The sequence below is a fragment of the Pleurodeles waltl genome, chromosome 3_1 (assembly GCF_031143425.1).
Source record: "Pleurodeles waltl isolate 20211129_DDA chromosome 3_1, aPleWal1.hap1.20221129, whole genome shotgun sequence".
In the NCBI taxonomy this organism is placed as follows: Eukaryota; Metazoa; Chordata; class Amphibia; order Caudata; family Salamandridae; genus Pleurodeles; species Pleurodeles waltl.
This window is the reverse complement of record NC_090440.1, coordinates 1,982,336,080-1,982,356,371: the sequence shown is the minus strand read 5'-3', so window position 1 is coordinate 1,982,356,371 and position 20,292 is coordinate 1,982,336,080.

The window sequence follows — 20,292 nt, the reverse complement described above, 5'->3', positions numbered from 1 at the left end:
GTCCAACATGTACTTTATACATGATTCCTGAAATGATGGATGGTATTTGATATATTCTTTGCAGGAGTGCTACACTTACCCGAACTTAGTGTTCTACTTGTTGAAAATGTTATCAGGCCATGAAATGGTGCTGATTATTAGTGTATAACACAGTTTCATTGTAAAATCTGCGCCTTCAAACACCATCTCTTCCGAATCAACGTCTATTAGGTTGTTCCTGGTTGTTGTTCGCTTGCGTTTTTTGCTCACTGCTCAATAACATTTCCCTCCATTTCCAATCATTTTCCGTATGACTTAGTATGTGCCGATTTCTGTAAATATTTTGGCCTTTTACTGCTGTTGGCTTTTAGCAGAGTACAGGGTGCCGTGGAATGAATCCACAATCCCGCTTTATACACGGTCTCTTAATAATTGCATGCTACTTTTGCTTTGGATCTTAACTATCTGGCAGTCTTAACGTTGTTCTTCTTCTTAATCCTTACAAACACTAGTGCTTAATTTGAGCTTCTGATTGCTAGTGCGGGGCCAGGCCACCTGCACTTTTTTCCCACATCAGACATTTTGAGAGCAAAGAGAGACTAAAAAAACTGTTCTGGACAGAAAAAGGAAAAGAAAAATGCAAAACCGTCTGAAGGAGATAAAGCAGGAGCCTGCAAGAGTGAGATAAAGGGCCAAGGAGGGTCTGCTAGTGCAATATAGGGGCATGAGCTGGATGGAGAGAGGATGTGGCCAGAGCTGCTGACTTTGGAGATGGGAAGCCGGGCTTTAATCTCAGGGTTGCCTCAACATCCTATGATTCTGGGCAAATCACTCAATCTCCCTGTGCCTACCAAAATAAAATGAACGCATCCTTGTGTAAGCTAACTTGTGCTCATGTAAAGCACTCCAATACTTGGGTCGAGTTCGCTCTACATAAAAACTGCAAAAAAAATAAAAAAAAAGACTACCAGCCTTGGTATTGGGTACGCTGTTGTTTAATTCCACTGGCCATGGGCTTCTGAGAAGGGGATCAGCACCAGCACTCTCCCCTTTTACAAAATAAGTGCTGACCAAGACAGGAGTCTCTTCAGAACGGCTAGCGCAGCTTGTTTGTTGGGCTTACTTCCGAGGTTCACAAACATTATGGCCACCTTGTTTTGCAGACTGTCACGACTATCATGTGCAGTCTTACGTAAACAATATCGCAATCGCCTGAACATTCGACTATAAGGTATTTACCAACTCCAGCCGTAGTCGGGTTGGAGGAATGGGGTGATTTCCAAGATGGCATCAAACTGCAAATTAATATATTTCAGCACTGCTTTAATGTGGGGAATGAACGAGAGCTCAGAGTCGAAAGCACAATTATACTGCAAAATAGTCTACAGGGATTTCCATGTCTATGGAATAAATGCTGTTTTAATAAACGAAAGAACTCAACCCAAAAGTTCTCTTTGCTGATGGCATGAGCGTGGCTTGGTCAGTAAAACTGGGGGGTGTGAGCTTTAGATTTTCCGACAATCACACTGGCATATAATTTAAAACAAGGCGGTAACCAAACCTCCCAAAGGAGGGACAAATGTAAAGCATTTACTAATGATAATGCTGAAGCAGATGTCTTAATTAGAAATTATTAATCAGTGTTTATGTATTTTGAATAATGAATATTGTAGAAAATGAATAACGTAGAAAAATAATGTGCACGTTTGAAATTGTGACCTCGAAGAATGGCCACCACTCTACACGAAATGTACTAATTTATGATTAATACTTACGAAATATTGAAAATATATTAGATTAATGTAGTAGTATGTCATATTAAGGGTTATGAAATATGCTTCAGCTTATGAATTGTAGACCTTAACTTAGCGAGTGTCTTGGCCTAGTTTGCCAGGTCTCATGCAGAAGCTGTATTTCTTAGCGTTTAATAGAAAATGCTGACAGAGTGAACTAACTGTGAAACGTTCATTGTTTAATAAAAATGCTTAGCAGAAACTTTCATGAGAACCGACTAACAGAAGACAGTGGGGGTGATGCTCACCCTGGCGGGCGGCGGAGGCCGCCCGCCATAGTTCCCCCCTCCAAAATACCGCTCCGCGGTCGAAAGACCGCTGAGGGTATTTTGGGTTTTGCACTGGGCTGGCGGGCGACCGCCAAATGGCCGCCCGCCAGCCCAGTGCAAAACACCTTCCCACGAGGACGCCGGCTCAGAATTGAGCCGGCGGAGTGGGAAGGTGCGACGGGTGCTGTTGCACCCGTCGCGTATTTCAGTGTCTGCAAAGCAGACACTGAAATACAAAGTGGGGCCCTCTTACGGGGGCCCCTGCAGTGCCCATGCCATTGGCATGGGCACTGCAGGGGCCCCCAGGGGCCCCACGACACCCCATACCGCCATCCTGTTAGGATGGCGGTATGGGGTGTGAGAATCCCCATGGCGGCGCAGCGAGCTGCGCCGCCTTGGAGGATTCTTATGGGCAGCGGAAAACCGGCGGGAGACCGCCGGTTTTCCTCTTCTGACCGCGGCCAAAGCGCCGTGGTCAGAATGCCCTGCGGGGCACCGCCAGCCTGTTGGCGGTGCTCCCGCCAACCCTGGCCCCGGCGGTCCATGACCGCCGGGGTCAGAATGACCCCCAGTGTCCTTAAAATGTATTGGACTATATGTAATGTGTGCAAGAGGTTCTTTCCCAGGACGCGAACAATGAAGACACTGACTGGAGACGAAGATGCAACAAATTCGATACCTGACGAGCCGGTTGATGAGAACATCGTAAAGTGGACCAATCAACGCTGTGTTAAAGGCGAAATATTAGAATTCATAGATTTGGTATAGAATCACTATTGGATAGAGTAGTAACGTACGATTAATTGACCAATTGGGAATTAGGGGATAGTTTGGGTGACTTTGGTATAACAACGTGACTGAGGAAAAAGAGATCAGATCTTACCCCGTTATGAGATGCAATATTGAAAAGAAGAGATAAGAGATCAGATCTTACCCCGTTATGAGATGCAATATTGAAAAGAAGAGACTCGAGATTATGTCATTGGGCTCATACTCTCTGACTGAGGGCCTGATGTGTTGCTGATCGATTGATGACCTGAGGACGAAGACTGATTCTGTTTTGCTGACCCATACCGTGGATAGGTAGATATGACAATATTACTGAAATGTATTTTTATGCCTTTTCTTTCTAGGTACCACTGCGCTGCCTTGATAGTTTTCCTTAGCTAGATGTTTTCCTAAATTTGTGTTCTAAATTTTTTGCATGAAGCCCCACATGCTGATGCTAATCTGTGTTAGTTGAGGCTGTTCACCTGATGACTGTCTATTTAGCAGGGAAAAATGTTTGACGAGATACCTTGCTGAATTCTATGTATTATATATCCCTATCACAGGCTGACTCTGTTATTGATTTGCACCGTTGCCTTAGAATGCGTTGGATTTAAGCCTTGGTTAGATTGTGTTTCTTTAGTCGCTTTGGTCAACTAGTATTGTTTCTAAATGTGTTTCATTTGATATTGAGAATAATCTACATGACTTTAGCATTGTTCATATAAGGGAAATTAACTTACTAAACTTTTATTAAAGTGTGGTTATTCATGGCTGAAAAATCATGGTGTGTGACAATTACTCACTCCATTGATTATTGATTTGACTAATGATTGTTGATTATTGTTATGTATTGATTATTGTTCCTGTTCTGGAGCTATGGTAAGAACATCTTAAACGAGTCAAAAGGTTCATCGACCTATACGTGTCCACTTGTAAGTTTACTTATTAAGGACCGACGCGCTAACAATAACAAAAGATTTTTGAAGGGCAAGCCCACGAACGAGTGATAGTGATGTGCATGTGGTGACCGTGGTTAAAAGTTCACAGGTAGATTACAACAGGTCAGAGCTCTTGCGCGTTTGACTTAAAGATACATCATACGAGAGCAGGTCACATGAGAGAAACTTAAGGGGCAGTGGAAATGGAGAGCATTGCAGGTTGCTAGGGGCACTAAGTGGGGGACAACAGTATTTTGTAAACTTACCAACATTCTTGAAGACTTCCAAAACACAGAAAGGGAGTGTGTGTGTGTTTTTGTCTGTGTGTGTATGTACTAATTCCTGATGAAATCTGACAGACACCTCACCAGGCCCGACTAAAAGCAAGTGTACCCAACTATTTAGCAGAAAATCAATTTATTGCGGGGGTATAACACCCCAAATCCCCCACTCTGATTGAAAATAGGGTTCAGCCACCTTAGTTTTAAAGCAGTGATAAGTTTAGAACCTTTTCACTCAGCTAAAGCTGGTACCAGGAGCCCTCACTCTAGAGTGTGGAGTAGTGTGGAGAAACAAGAGGGACGGGAACATGGGAAAGGGCCAGATTAGCACAGCTGAGATTTACACCACCCAAACAGACACAGCAATGTCATTAGCCACATAACATAACCTTAAAACTGACATCTTCTGATCAATTCGTTTTGAAATAACAATGTATTTACCAACACCCTATGGTGGGATGATACAGTGAGGTTATCAGTCCTATATACTTCTGTATCCATAGTCATAATCCAAGAGTGATGATGGGAACTGTAAGCAGCCACCTTTCTCAAGAGGATATTCCCTATACCTTTACTGTGAGGCCATAATGTGAAACATACAGACTACTGTGCAGGGCATTGTCCACCGAGGTGTAAGATATTGCTCACAGCTGTCCAGGTTGGACAATATCATGGAAAGGTTCTGGCAATGGTGTTTGATGGTGCAAGTGTATGATTTAGTTAATTAAGATACAGATGCTTGGTGTTGAGATGGCACAGAAGAACCAATAACAAACCTTAAGTAAAATGTGATAGAGGGTGAATCTTCTTGAAAGAACTGAATAAATGGCTTCTTAACAATCAGCCTGCATTTAAACCCGCAAGGGGTATCAAACCAGCTGCAGCCTACACAAGAGCGGAGCACCTTTACATGGAGGACCAGCCCCTATTCATGGATGAGGGCAAGAATACGGTCCTTGTACTCCTTGACCACTCCATTGCTTATGACTGATTACTACTCAGTAACAATGGGTGGAGTTTCTGGACCTACTCTGTCATTTATTCAATCCTTTTTTACAAACCACAGCCAAGATAATTTTGATTGGAACAGTAAATGTCCAATCATAGCTCGTAGAGTACTTTGGGGCATATTTATACTCCGTTTGCGCCGAAATTGCGTAGTTTTTTTTAACGCAATTTCGACGCAAAACTAACTCCATATTTATATTTTGGCGTTAGACGCGTCTAGCGCCAAAGTCCATGGAGTTAGCGTAATTTTTTAGCGTGGACACCTACTTTGCGTTAATTATATGCAAGGTAGGCGTTCCCGTCTAAAAAATCGACTCCGGGGCATGTGCGTGGGATTTATACTCCCAGGCAAAAATCACGCCCGGGAGTGGGCGGGTCAAAAAAACCCACATTAGCGCCGGATTTTAGCGCCTGGGTCAGGGCAGGCGTTAAGGGACCTGTGGGCTCAGAATGAGCCCAGAGGTGCCCTCCCCTGCCCCCAGGGACACCCCCTGTCACCCTTGCCCACCCCAGGAGGACACCCAAGGATGGAGGGACCCACCCCAGGGACATTAAGGTAAGTTCAGGTAAGTATATATTTTTTTTTTTTTTTGTGGCATAGGGGGGCCTGATTTGTGCCCCCCTACATGCCACTATGCCCAATGACCATGCCCAGGGGACAGAAGTCCCCTGGGCATGGCCATTGGGCAAGGGGGCATGACTCCTGTCTTTGCTAAGACAGGAGTCATTTCAATGGGGGTTGGGCGTCGTAAAAAAATGGCGCAAATTGGGTTGAGGCGATTTTTTTTGCCTCAGCCTGACTTGCACCATTTGTGGACGCCCATACGCCATTTTCCCCCTACGCCGGCGCTGCCTGGTGTACGTCGTTTTTTTTAAGGCACACCAGACAGCGCCGGTGGCTAACGCCGGCTAACATCATTGAATAAATACGGCGCCCGCATGGCGCTTCAGAATGGCGTTAGCCGGCGCTAATTTTTTTGGCGCAAAACTGCGTTAGCGCAGTTTTGCGTCAAAAAGTATAAATATGGCCCCTTGTATCTCCACAAGGATCTTCTTTGTCTTTTCTATTGTTCAACACTCAGGCACCTTCCATGTTACATCTACTTGAGCAGCCTCAGATAAACTTGCGCAAATCCATTCCCAGCTAGATAGAATAGCATACAATTCTAGCAATGTTTTCTCATGTTTGAACTATGTGCTCACGCAGAAGAAGGAGCATTTTTTATGCAACAGAGACATGACTGAGATCTTAATAGTGGGTGAAACAGAGTCCATCGCGTCACTCATTAACTGGTGCACAGACCTTGGAATCCACCTATTAACAACTTTATGAGTGAACAATGTGGAGATCTTCTTCAACTACGACTCCTGTTCTATCCTCATTGATTGGTCTCCACGTCTTGGAATCCATCTAATAATAACTTTATGACTGAGGAATCTTGAGTTCATCTCTGATTCTAGTTAATTTCACAAGTCTACGCAATGGTCAAGAGTGCGAATATTTACCTCTTCTAATTCAAGGTTTGCTGCCCCACCCATGAAGCTTCTTAGGGCAAAGGTTAGAAACACCTGCAGAAGCAGGCATCACACTACACCCAACTAGACGTCTTTACTCGGCCTCCCCTCACCAGTTATCATTCAAGCGGATCAAGCAGAGAGAGAAATCCTTGGGTTACAGAAAGGATGCACTAAAAAAGAATTTCAAGTCTGAATCCAATCACAGTGCCTCAGGCAACCCCAGAAAACCACACTCTTTAGGTTTGCCTTTCACTAAATTCTGAGCAGACCAAGGGATCATGATGAAGAAGGTCAGGTGCAGGCCTTAGCCCATCAATTGGGCTCTACCTTTCCCTTTCTGAGTAGCAAAGAGCACAGTTGTCACCTCCTCTAGTACATTGAAGGAACTGAAGGTTCCTGCAAGACTGGTCTCCCTTAAATACCCGGTTGTGGGGCTGCTCATCATCACCCTCCCTGCCCCTGCTCGAGAAGGAACCACAACTTGCAGTTGGGAAGCGGGGGGGCTTGCAGCTTCACCTGCCACAAGTAAGCCCTCTTGAGTGTAATCGAAGAGCCCGCCTCACACCAGCATGTCACAAAGTGGGTGTGCACTGATATGAATTTCACACTGACTGTCCTGCACCCTTACAGACAGACAGACAGACAGGCTCAAAGTTGACCAGGTTTGAGAGGTGAGAATGGTGTTCTACCTTATGTCGTGTGCTTCAAGTGGTGTCTGTGAGAGGCCTGGTTTCCCTAATCTGAACCCAATGAAATTCCCAAATACAATTATTAGTGAGTGCAGGAAGCATGCAGCCCCATTAACTATCATTAGATTTGTTTTGATTTCAGTTAATGGAGGTCCCTGCACATGGACCAGATGCATTAATCAAAGTCGAAGTGCCCTTTCTTCGTGTGTCTGAACAATCTTATGAGGAGTTATTTATCTGTAAAAAGCAGAATATGTTCGGTGTCAGCCTAAATTGTTGCCACTGGCTTTTCACAGCTTCATTTCGCAAAAACAGGACTGTGTAAGCGCATGCATATGTATGAATTATGTTGATGCTAATAACGAAATCACAGAATTAAAATCATCACGGTTCAATGCAATCACCACATTAGGGTTATTAGATAAGAATACTCGCTCAATTTGAGCAATTGTAAATATCCTCACAGGAGGCATATGTTTACATTAATTTACATTCATTTGCAATGAATTGAGCATTATCAGCGAGTTCTCAGGCACGGCCTGAGCGGTCTAATGGCACCTCCCAAACTCGAGAATGTTTTCCTGGGGGACATGCACAAAGTAATTTGCAATGCGATAAAGGAGAGGAGGTATAGCGCTTAATCAGATATTCAGAGGATAATACGTGGCTTGCCGTGTAATGAATAGATGATTTTCATATATTCAATGTCTCTCACTGGGATATCTTTATTGATTTTATATGGGTTTAAAGAACGCTACTAGGTTCACCTATGGCACACCACACTTCTTTTGCATTTAATTGACAAAGTATTGTTAATATTTAGTACTGCCTGTCACACAACTACTGTCCAACTCTCAAATGTGTACACTAACCTGATACAAGCGCAAACACGTTGTTTCCCAACTAAATCGTACATATTTTTTCGATCTCTGAAGGATGAAAGGCGGAGTGGGTAATACGTGTTGAGTGATGCAGAAGCCTAAGTGACACATTAGGTGGACAGGCGCTCACTTTATCATTTTTTTAATTGGCACAAGTGGCACCTGTCAGAGGACCCGCGCCTCCTTGATGGGACATTTGGCTGTAAGAAATCATCTAGTACAGGTTTATAACCATGCACTTAATGAATCTGTCGCATGGCAGACATCTTAAACCTTGCAACAGGCAAGCTGGGATACTTCATCCACCTTGGCAGAGAACGAAGGTTGTTGATTTTTCCCAGTTTAATGGGCAAGCATTGAATGGCGCCCAAACTTATCCCAATGTTTTCCTAGACAAGGCCATCAGTCTCTATGCTCTCCTGTACAGTTAAGCTGTTTAACATACACCCACTTGTGCAGTCCGGAATAATTATTGTGTGCGGGTACTGCAACGTCAGCACATGAGTAAAAGTCATGAGTGATGCCAGTGATGTAATCAATGGTGTCATCTACAGTCGCGGCCCGTGGCACACAGAAGGGACAGGATGGCACATGGGAGGGGAAATAAAAATTAAATTAATACAAAAATAAAATAAAGACTTACCTCGATTGCCCCTGCCACACCGCTCCATCCGCTTCTCTGCTGCAGCCAATCCTGACGCTGCTCAGGCAGACTGGGAGCCTGTGCATGCTCTCTCCAGCCCGGCAACTGTGTTGCTGGGCTGGAGAGAGCCTACTGCGCATGTGTGTTTGGCCAGCTCGAGACTGCCGGCCAAACATACATGCATACTGAGGGGGAACACTGCTCGTTACCCTGTGTCCCTGCCCCTTTACAAGAAAACAATAATAAACAAAGTTTATTATTGTTTTCTTGTAAAGGTTTTGCAGCTTCAGCTTCTGGCGGGGACCAACGCTCCTCCGCCCTAATGGAGGAGCCACCTCTGGTCATCTAATATGTCACAAGTGATGTAATAAGAAAGGTCATAAACTTTGTGTGACGGGGGGCACACGTTAGAGAGAATTCACTAATCTACAACTAGTGAATTTATGTGTTTTTTCTTTTATTACAGATAATTCACAAATTTACAACAGGTGAATTTCTGTGTTTTTTTTGTCTTTTAAAATGTTAGATCTTATCTTATTTCAACACCTAATTATAACATCACTTTAACCCTTGATTTTGTCCATGAACTTCTGTGTTTTTTGATAATATTCAAATTTGAGCGTATGCCCAACCACTTCAGGCAATCTGCTGCCAATCACAATGTTATGCATTGGCATTGATAGGGAGGTTGGTCGAAGGGCTAGGCCCTGCACTGAACACTCCCATGGGCACCAATCTCCTGCAGCACATGGCCTTTGGCAGAGTACAGTTGGGAGTCTGGCCAGAATCACTCAATCACCGCTGGTGTTGAATGGAGTGTTGGGCCTATGGTCAGGCCCTTCAGCCATCCCCACTAATGTAAAAAGTGGGTTAAGATTTGTAAGGGTCTAGGGGGGTCATTACGACCTTGGTGGGCGGCTGAAGCCGCCCGCCAAGGCCTGACTGCCGGGCGGCCGCCAATGCAGCCGCACTCGTGCCACGGCCATTATGAGATCTCTGCTGGGCCGGCAGGCGGAAACCTAGTTTCTGCCCGCCGGCCCAGCGGGGATCTCGGCTGCAACACAGGAGCCAGCTTCAAATGGAGCCGGTGGTGATGCGGCCGTGCGACGGGTGCAGTTGCACCCATCGCGCTTTTCCCTGCCTGCATAGCAGACAGTGAAAAGCTGCATGGGCCGTGGAAGGGGGCCCACGCACTACCCATGCCAGTGGCATGGGCAGTGCAGGGGCCCCCAGGGGCCCCGCGACTCCCCTTTCCGCCATCCTTCGCCATGAAAAGGCTGGAGGGAGGGGTACTCGTAATCCCCTGGGCAGCGCTGCCCTGGAGGATTACTCTCACCGGGACTAAAGTGACGGGAAACCGCCAGTCCCAGCGGTGCGACCAAGGATTTTACCGCCAGCCTGCTGGTGGTGAAATCCGCCAAAACAACCCTGGCAGTCAAAGACCGCCAGGGTTGTAATGACCCCCTAGGTCTTCTCAAGTCAGCAACCTTCCATCAACCAGGAAACAAGTACCCCTTTATACCACTTAACTAGCAGGGTAGCAAGGTAAAGCATTTCATTGCCTACTCAGAGGAGGTGGTGTGGGCTAGTATCCTAGCCTGCAGACATGTAAAGAACAACACCCAAAATCATATTCCAGCCAGTGTTTTTACTTATAAAAAAGGAAATGCACTTTAATGTGCACACACTGCTTCATACTATGCATTAATTTACAAATATGTACAAGTAGGCAGGTGAAAATACCTATGGTGACACGCTCATAATAGTCCACCTATGTGCTGAACGCTAAGACCATGTGTTGTGAACTCCTAAAGTTAGACTCCATTTTAAAAAAAGTTAAGCTAGCCTGCCTGCCTTTAGTCCATATTCAGCATGTCATTACCTTTCACAGAATTTTTGAAAGTGTCATTTCAGCTATACACTGATTTGTTATAACATCAGGTGACACAAGTCTGTCATTAATACTTATATCTGCATTTCAATGTTTAACAGTAGACATGAAAGGTAAACATGTAGTCTGAGTTGACACATTTTCATCTCACTGATTCAGAACGGCTGCATCTCGGATTTTGGAAAAACCCCACTGGATTTTGCAATAACGGGTAAAAGTCATGGTCAATACCCTATATAAATCCCCTTAAATTGACCACAGAGTTGGAGAAGCCTTTGCACCACATAATCACAAAAGGTCCAGCAAGACTGCTGGAGCATCCACTCTTATGTCAATAGCCAATCTAGTGATGAGAGGAGCTGAGCCCAGCTGATCGTGTGTTTTGCTTCCAAAGGAACCCTCGCTCCTACCTGAAAGCTGACAAGCACAGCTGACTTGCTGTAAACAGGTATGCAGTGCAGTGGGCCTCAAGGAACACTAGAGGCAAGTTACCTATTCCATGATCTCATAGTGTAGAGAACTAAAGTTGTGTGAGGGTGGTAGGCTGCTAGGAAAATTCTAAATATGTGAGAACCGCTCACCTTATTACCACTGCTAACTACCTGCACAAGTGCTGATTTCATTATATTCTGTGTGGTTAGTATTACTGTACTAAGCAACAGAATGAAACTGTTGGAATAAACACTTATAGGGCCTCATTTACAAGAAAATGATGCATTGACATAGATGCTTCAGATTTCTTATGCCTGCCGCAATTCCCTTAACGATGCCATGGATGCACTATATTTACAATACAGTGCTCCATGGCACACGTTTTCACTGATGCGTCAGAAATTCTGATGTATCTGTTGGCATTAAAGTGACATGTTGCTAGATTTCCGTTGTAAAACTGACGCAACTCCAGCGATGCGTCAGAACACAGAGGAGAGTCCCATTTTAAATAGCCCTGTGTCAGTTTTACACTTGGTCTGAGAAGGTGTTAAAATTTTGACGCAGTGAAGTTGTGGAGTGACAGTGAAAAGTTGTAAAATTCACTGTGTCAGTTCCAAATGGCTTTTTACGTGGGAACGTCTACCTTACATACATTATACCTGGCACAAGTAAAACGTGACAAGAGCTTTACAAACTGAAGCATTGGGCCCACCCAATTTGCTCTGTTAGGGTGTCACCACATTAATAAAAGCAGAAACAAATCATAACAGACCAATGCAACCATTAGAACTGTTAGGGATGGGACTATTTTAGAATAGCATTCATTACAGCATGTAATGACTTAGGGGGTCATTTTGACCTTGGCGGACGGCGGAGGCCGTCCGCCAAGGTACCGCCGCTGAATGACCGCACCGTGGTCAAAAGACCGCGGCGGCCATTCAGACATTTCCTCTGGGCCGGCGGGCGCTCTCCAAAAGAGCGCCCGCCGGCCCAGAGGAAATGCCCCTGCAACGAGGACGCCGGCTCAGAATTGAGCCGGCGTAGTTGCAGGGGTGCGACGGGTGCAGTTGCACCCGTCGCGTATTTCAGTGTCTGCTTAGCAGACACTGAAATACTTTGCGGGGCCCTCTTACGGGGGCCCCGCGGCACCCCCTACCGCCATCCTGTTCCTGGCGGGAGACCCGCCAGGAACAGGATGGCGGTAGGGGGTGTCAGAATCCCCATGGCTGCGGAGCGCGCTCCGCAGCCATGGAGGATTCACAAGGGCAGTGGTAAACCGGCGGGAGACCGCCGGTTTACCCTTTCTGGCCGCGGCTGAACCGCCGCGGTCAGAAAGCCCTCGGGAGCACAGCCAGCCTGTTGGCGGTGCTCTCGTGGTCGGTGACCCTGGCGGTCACCGGCCGCCAGGGTCAGAATGACCCCCTTATTAGTGTTAACCTGATGACAATCAATAAAACATTCCCATGAGTCTTTCTTATACTTTCAACATTCATCAAGTAGAGCCGGAGAACCTACTAACAAGTGTCCTCGCACCCCAGGATCTCTGAACAAGAAACAAAATCTCTAAGAGTGATCAGAAATGTCTAAAAATTCTCCTGGGTTCACAAATTTCACCCCTTAGTAGACTTAGAGAGACTGTTACAAAAACTTTAGTGGGGACACACTCTTTGGAGTCCCACAAACATTTAAGAACACTTTTATGGTGCCTGCACTCTCTCTAGGACTCCTGAAATGAAATATGCAAATTTTAAATCAGTCTCGCAGATCTCAGCTGATTAAAGTCCACAGCAGCCCTTGATGTGGCCAACACTGGAAACGTTTTTTTCTTTCTTTTTTCTTTATTTAAAGGGTGCCCTGGTCCTACTCAGGGCATCCACACCCTTTCCCTTCATTGGGGCCATTTGGTGGAGACCCTGACACTTCTCACATGCTTGGCACAAATACTATGGGCAGCACAGGAGCTGGCTCCATCTTCTGCTCCCCCTGGAAACAAAAGGGTTGGGTAAGTCACAATACAAATGGCACAAAAAGGTATTGGCATGCATGCTCACTGATCACATTTTGCCACTGTAACTGCCACTCCACTCACCACCCCTCTGTCCAACTGTCCAAATACCCCTGTCTGGCATCTCATATGTGAAGTAGACTCACCTGGGGGGTACACATCTGTGTATGGTGTGTGTAGTACAGGGACTGGCAGCACTACAACTCCAAACAGGCATTATTCTACCATTGCAAAAACCACAACAGTGTAACACACCCATAATCACCTTTTGTGCAAATCACTTGTGAACTGCAAAGGGCCCCATCAGTGTAGAGTGTGCGTAGGACCGATGATGACAGGAATGCTAAGGCCAGCAGGCACTGGGACTCAGACTCTACTCAGCAACAACACTGTCCTCTGCTACAATCACCCTTCTCCCACTCTTCAGTTATTGAACTGTACTTACCTCAGGGGATCTCAACTGTATAGTGTGTGATACTAGGACAGGCAATGGCAGGAATGCTAAGGCCAGCAGGCACTGGGATTCACACTCTACTCAGCAACAACACTGTCCTCTTCTACAGTAACCCTTCTCCCACTACTCAACAAGTGACCTGTACTCACCTGAGGGGATCTCAATTGTATAGTGTGTGGATATAGGACAGGCAATGACAGGAATGCTAAAGCCAGCAGACACTGAATGCAAAACAGCAGCCCACTGTGCATCTGTCCTAACATCCTTGTACGCAACGGAACTGTACTAACCTGAGAGGATGACTTATGTATGCTGTGTGTAGTACTTGCTCTAACATGACTATAAATCCCAGGAGGACCAGTCCCTCTAACTCCAATGACCAGGACAGTGTCCACATGACATTGTGCAGCTGTCGGTGAGCTCACAAATGAAGTATACAAACCTGGGAGGTACCCTGAAACAGATAATGCTACACCCTGTGATGTGCCTAATTGACTAGGTCCTTCTTGAGCAGCTAAGCCAACAGGAAAATAATGTGGACAGGAGGGGCAGTGCCAAATCTATGAAATACAAATCAAAGGTCACAAGATGGGTCATCTAAATGATTGTGGCAAAACACATATCCATAGTGTACTGACCACATGATAATAACCCACAGATACAACAACAAGGTTACTAGTCTTCCTGCATAACTGTCAACTAGGTGTTAAGATGACCTAAGCCACATCATGCCCAGCCACTGTTTTGACTTCATTGCTGTAAAGATATGAGTCTATGGGCAGGCCTCCAAGTGCCAAGGTACACAGATATCCTGTAGCAAGTTAGCTTTAAATGGAAATGGTCTGTTCACCAAATGTCTGTTCTAAACTGTTGATAACAGGTGTGCCTGTCACTTAAGGGAAAACTACAAAGCCAATGTGTACATGGCCCTAAACAAATGTCACTGTAAACAGTTGGAACTACATGTCTCAATACATCCTGTAACATTCCGTTTCTCACTCCAACAGGTCAACCTGCCACTGGGACCATTGACATCACTCCAGAGACTTCCACTCCCCCCAGATGAATCCCTCAATGAGGACTGCACCCTTGGACGTGTGAACATTGAGCATGGCTCAGGCCCATCTGGGGAATCTGGTCAGACAACATCTATCAGCCTCACCCTGCCCACATCTACTACTACCAGCAGCTGGAGCCCGCAAGGCGCTGAGGGGCGCGGGGCAGTGCATGGGGGGATTTAGAAACCTACAACATTAAAAAATATATAAAAACACTTACCTCCGTTCCTGAGATGCGATGCTCTTTTCCTCTGCTCTTCCCTTGATCCCTCCAGGCACAGGCTCCAAGCCTGCCCTGTGGCCAATCCTGACGCAGAGCCAGGATTGGCTGGGAGCGCCCAGCCAGGACTCTTCCAGGCAGACTGACTGAGAGCCTGTCCAGGCTCTCTCCAGCCCAGCAACAGACAACATTTTCACAATTGTGAAGCATCCAAAAATAGCGTCTAATAACAATGCATGCCTCTAAAATGGCAGTCTCCTGATCTACTCCACTGGACATTGGGAACAGCCTGCGACCGCCGGAGGAAGGTGTCATGGTGTTACTTGTATACTACCGTGGCAGACACTGCTTTGGATAACATTGTTGCCTGTGTCGGTCTTGGGCCAATGGCAGTGTCTGCTGGCAGTGATGGCTGCGTATGTGACAGACGTGACTGCCATCTCCTGCTGAATCTCTCACTCAGCTTCAACAAGACATCCATGACCTGAGCTGCTGTGTACCCCCTCTGGGAGCAATCAAGCAGAGTCCTACAAGTGATATGGCCTCTGCCTTCTCACCAGAAGAGATGGAGAAGCTTGTGAAGGAGGTCCTACCCTTGTATGAACACCTATATGGTACCCCCGAGGAACAGGTAAGTGCACCATGTCCACACCTTTCTCTGTACCTCTACTTATCTTAGTTTTAGTTAGGCTAGATTTAGGCCCAGTTTGCCAGATTGCCTCCTCAATACCCAGTAGGTGCTGTCAGTGTGAATCAATGGTAGGGTCAATGGGCATATACCTATGTCAAGTGACAGGTTTGGAGTCCTGAGGCAATGTGGTGAGTGTGCAATGAGTGTTTCCTGACCCTAATTGTGTTTGATGCACATAGCTGGGTGAGGTGTCATGACAGCCATCTCCAGGCAAATCTTGCCAGACGATGTAGAAAATGTCTAGTCACGTGGTGGCATGACAGCAGGAGGGGTGATTGCATGTTGTATTGGTCAGTTGCTTGCTATTTGAGGCCTTAGATTGATCTCTGCCACATCTGGCCTTGTCAGATTCTTGTTCTGAAGCCAAGTAATGACTCACTATGCCCCTCAGCTCTGCACATAAAAACCCATTGGTAATTGGCTGTGGGCTACATGATGTCCTGGGATGCATATGATTTGTTGGACATGGTGTATTGTGTAGGTCTGTCTGCTCAGCCTGCAGAGAATGGGCATTGTTAATTGTTACTCACTGCAAAACCTGAAATCTGGGCTGATATGGATTCCATTTTGCACTGCAAGTGTGACACTGTGCCCACACCCTGTATCCCTGGACAGCATGTGATGTTGCCAAATCGTGCCTCAGTGCCAATATGCAGCTTCTTGAGCCCATGTCTACTGATTACTATGAAAATTGCATTGTGGGAATTGTGTTGATCTGTGACATATGTGCTCATGTCAACTCTGACAATAGGTCACATATCCTTGGCTCTCGGATCCCACAGCCCTGTTGTCTCTTTCATCCAGGTCTGATGTGTCCTGTACAGGCTCATTGCATTTTGGAAATTGCAAACCTGCAAAATGTGTGTTGTTCACTGATGTGCCATGATATTGGACTCTGTGGTTTGGTCATGAGGCGGGACATGTGCTGTGCATGGACAGGTTTCTCTTACTGTGTCATGGTTTTTGTGCACACAAATGTGTGGTAGTGTGTATATCAATGTTGATGTGTCACACAGACCCACACCCCCTGAAGCAGCAGGTGCCTGCCTCTGTATCTGCACATATCCACAAATAAATAGGCTTGCCTCTTTGTGTGCTCTGCATGTCAGTCCAAGCAAAATGAGTCTGTCTGTACACTGGCTGTGACCTGTAGGGACTGTATGCAGCATGTGACGATCAGAAGTAGTGAATGTTTCTGTGCATTGTTAGCTGTGTGTTGTGCCTGTCACTTGCCACTTTCTGTGATGTGTTCCATCGTGGTCCAGGTCAATGTCATGTGGTTAGCTCATGTCCCACAAAAGACACTGTTTTCCTGCCTGGTCAGTGCTGGGCCTGATCTGGGTGTTAGGGGGGTGTAGAGCACCCTATTGGGGAGTGTTTGCAGTCATGTCCCTGTGTCCAAAGACAGGTGGACAGGATGGTCAAGACAGGATGTTATTAGCTAGGTGCACTGACATGTATGTGAAGCAGCCATTTTATGTGGGAATTGAGGACATACGATCTTGTCTTGCCTTTTGCATCCATGCAGTTCTATGCCCATAAGAAGAAGAGGATCTGGCAAGCCACCGCCAAGAAGATGCGGACCCTGGGGGTCCACAGACAGCAGAGCACCCACTGTCGGAAGAGGTGGGAGGACCTGAGACGCTGAGCCCGGAAGACCGCAGAGGTGCAGCTTGGGCTGTCCTCCCAGCAAGGACTGGGTGCCCATCGTAACATGACCCCCCTAAAGGCCTGCATTTTAGTGGTGGCCTACCTGACCTTGGATGGTCATTTGAGGGTAGCATCGCAGCCACAAGGAGGTGAGTACAATGCAATTACATTATTGACCATTTGCTAGGTGATTGAGTGAGGGACAGAATGCTACCCCTGACAATGTAGAACGTGTCATGTATCACAGATCATCTGTGATCATGTTGGTGTAGATGGGCCATGTGTTCCCAACTGGTTTGCTCATGCTTTTGGGTCTGGGACCTGTGACTGAACTGGGGAAACCCTTCAGTCCTATTGCACAGCAGGGAGCACATTTGACTGAGTTTAGTGTTCAATTATTCTGCTTTAACTACCCTGGTGGGTGCTAGTTTCCACCAACAGAACACTCCTCCCAAACGTCACAGTACAAAGGTGGATATGATGTGGCCCACTGTCCTCAGTCATATATCTGGGGATATGTCTAGGTTGAAATCTTTAAGCCAGGGGCACATTTTCTCCATTGTATGTTGGGTGCTGATCTCACTGCGGTCTGTGATGCATGGGTTTCCATCATACATGTGACACGACTCACATGGCAAAATCTTGACAGCTGTAGCAAGGTACTTTCCCTTGGTAAGTGGGGAACGTGCTTTGTCATGGATGATGTCTCATAGGTGTGGCTAACATACCTTTTGCATACCTTTGTGCAAGTGGTCTATTATCACTGGGACACATATGTATACAGTAGATGTAAACTTGTGTTAGTCATGCAGATGGCATGATGTCTCAAATCTCTCACATGTATGTCCATGGGGCTCTGTTGTCGGTATGATACTTTTACAATGGTTGCCCATTCACTGTGATGCACCAGACAGGACTGTACCAGCATCACATGTAGTCAGACAGATACATTTATGGCCCATGGTGTGTACCTTGTCATGTATAACTGCATTAGCTATGATGACCATGACAGGTAGGGCCAGGGTGTTGATCCACTTCATGATCTATTGTAGCCTTGATGTTATATGTTGTAGGTGCACAACACGTGTGTGTTGTTTGGAAAAAGTCCCCTGACTGTTATGATGCATCATGGAATGACTTGTAGTGATGTTTGCATTACTTTTGTTTGGGATCAGGGATACTTCCACAGGCAGATGCAATGCTTGTCATGTCTGAAATGTAGGTAGTGATGTTGTTTCTCATTGTACCACACGTTGGTGTCCCCCTGTTAGTGATTGCAAGGCCTGTCTCCCTCTTTCCAGCACAGTACCGTTGTCAACTACAAACACACTCAGAAGTTGACATGGAAATATATGCGAGACATTGGTGGGTGCCATCCTGGGCCTTACAGGGCCATTCTTGTGAGTAATCTGGAGACATTTCTCCATGATGTTTTGGACATTACTTCATTGTTGTCCCTTGCAACACCACATGTGGGGCACATCTGCTTGACCTCGATACTACCTCGTTGACTCAATTAGGACAGGTGTAACTTGTAGAGCAGTAATTTTTTGGGATGTGTCCATAGAGACATGCATGTTTCCATGTCACCTAATGAAGGAATAGCATGTTGGTACCTGTGTTGTCTGCCTTTCCCTAGCAACATCTGTTTTAGTTTATACATGATACCAGTGGAAGGTAGATGCGTGCATAGGACTGTGTCTGTGTAATCGGTAGGGTACCTTACAATGGTATCCAATTGTTGGCTACTGGTTCACTGTGTTGTGCTGCATGTGGCACAGGTTTGGGATGGAATGGTCACCTAGCTGTGGTATGGTTAGTGTGGCAGCTAGACATCTTCCCTGCTATTGTAGTCATCTGTGATCAAGATTTGCTCATGTGTTACCTTTGCAATTCAGGGTCGCATGCATGGTTTTGTGTAAGCACATGATGAGGTTGTAGGAAAGTACCATCTTGCCTGGCATGTTACCCCCATTTTTACTTGTGTGTCAGTTTGCTTTTGCCTGTCTCACTGGGATCCTGCTAGCCAGGACCCCAGTACTCATAGTTTGTGGCCTAAATGTGTTCCCTGTGTGGTGCCTAACTGTGTCACTGAGGCTCTGCTAACCAGAACCTCAGTGCTTATGCTCTCTCTGTCTTTAAAATTGTCATTGCAGGCTAGTGACCATTTTTACAATTCTGATTGGCACACTGGAACACCCTTATAATTCCCTAGTATATGGTACCTAGGTACCCAGGGTATTGGGGCTCCAGGAGATCCCTATGGACTGCAGCATTTCTTTTGCCACCCATAGGAGGCTCAGACAATTCTTACACAGGACTGCCACTGCAGCCTGAGTGAAATAACGCACACGTTATTTCACAGCCATTTTACACTGCACTTAAGTAACTTATAAGTCACCTATATGTCTAACCCTCACTTACTGAAGGTTAGTTGCAAAGTTACTAAGTGTGAGGGCACCCTGGCACTAGCCAAGGTGCCCCCACATTGTTCAGGGCAATTTCCCCGGACTCTGTGAGTGCGGGGACACCATTACACGTATGCACTACATATAGGTCAATACCTATATGTAGCTTCACAATGGTAACTCCGAATATGGCCATGTGACATGTCAAAAATCATGGAATTGTTCCCCCATGCCAAATCTGGTATTGGGGTGCCAATCCCATGCATCCCCGGGGCTACAGCATGGACCCCGGGTACTGCCAAACTAGGTCTCTGGGGTTTTCACTGCAGCTACCGCTGCTGCCAACCCGCAGACAGGCTTCTGCCCTCCTGGGGTCTGGGCAGCCCAGTCCCAGGAAGGCAGAACAAAGGATTTCCTCTGCGAGAGGGTGTTACACCCTCTCCCTTTGGAAATAAGAGTTAAGGGCTGGGGATGAGTAGCCTCCCTCAGTCTCTGGAAATTATTTGAAGGGCACAGATGGTACCCTCCTTGCATAAGCCAGTCTACACTGGTTCAGGGATCCCCCAGCCCCTGCTCTGGCGCGAATCTGGACAAAGGAAGAGGGAGTGATCACTCCCCTGTCCATACCAACCCTAGGGGTGGTGTCCAGAGCTCCTCCAGTGTGTCCCAGACCTCTGCCATCTTGAATGCAGAGGTGTGAGGGCACAATGGAG